Source organism: Onychostruthus taczanowskii, unplaced genomic scaffold, assembly GCF_017590055.1.
Source record: "Onychostruthus taczanowskii isolate IOZ18803 unplaced genomic scaffold, ASM1759005v1 scaffold11, whole genome shotgun sequence".
In the NCBI taxonomy this organism is placed as follows: domain Eukaryota; kingdom Metazoa; phylum Chordata; class Aves; order Passeriformes; family Passeridae; genus Onychostruthus; species Onychostruthus taczanowskii.
In genome coordinates, this window is record NW_024497629.1 from 13604082 (window position 1) to 13605025 (window position 944).

Genomic DNA, 944 nt, shown 5'->3' on the forward strand with positions numbered 1-944 from the left:
AGTTATCTCATAAGAGGGATTAATGCAGCTTCTGCTAATGTCCACTGTCTTTTCAAAAGGCAGACAGCTACATAAACCAAATTATTCAACAATTTGCTGGTTGTTCCGTGACAGCTAGTCCTCATGCCGGACATAACAGGCATGTCTGGGTACATCTAAGATAAGCAAAAGATGCAGCAAAAGATTCCTGACTTGAATTGGTGTGTACTCAAAACATGGGCTGCTCCTTCCTTACACGACGGTGACCAAAACTGACATGGCAATTGTAGCTGTAAGGAAGGGGAGAATCCATCCACATGTTTAGCTGAAATCCTCTTTCAGTTCTGCAGTTGTATCTACCTTTTTCCAAAGAGATTACCTGGGGTGAAGGAATACTTGCAATGTAATCTTAGGAACAGAACACCAGGCTGCATTCTGCCTGCCTCGTTTTCCATCTTCTCTGTCTCCAATTGGTGACCTCAAAGTGTCAATATTTGGAATGACTAACATGTAAATACAGCCATACCAAGTTATGTCATGTAAAGGGACATTCTTTCTCACTGTGGAACTGAGTGTTCAATTTCTTTTTTCCCCTGAGTCTTAAGGTGACTGGAAACAAACCATGAAGCCAAGAGGAGGAAGGATTCTGGAAACCTGACAAGCAGTCTTGCTCAGTCTTGCCTCTGGGTCTCTTTCTTCATCATGTGGTGTGTATTTTTTTAAACGTTTTTGTACCTTCACTGTGACAGCACAGGCTGAGATTTTGTAGTTAGAGACATGTGTCATTCATGTATTGGTTTTGAAGACAAATCGATTAAAATGATGAAGTACTTGGGGAGCCCGGCAGCACAGAGATACGGGGGGTGAGCCAGCGCACGCCGCGCCTCTGCGGGCCCGGCCGGCCCTCACCGCTCCGGGCCGCGGAGCGCTCAGCGCCGCCTGGCGGCGGCAGCGCCGGGCGCGCG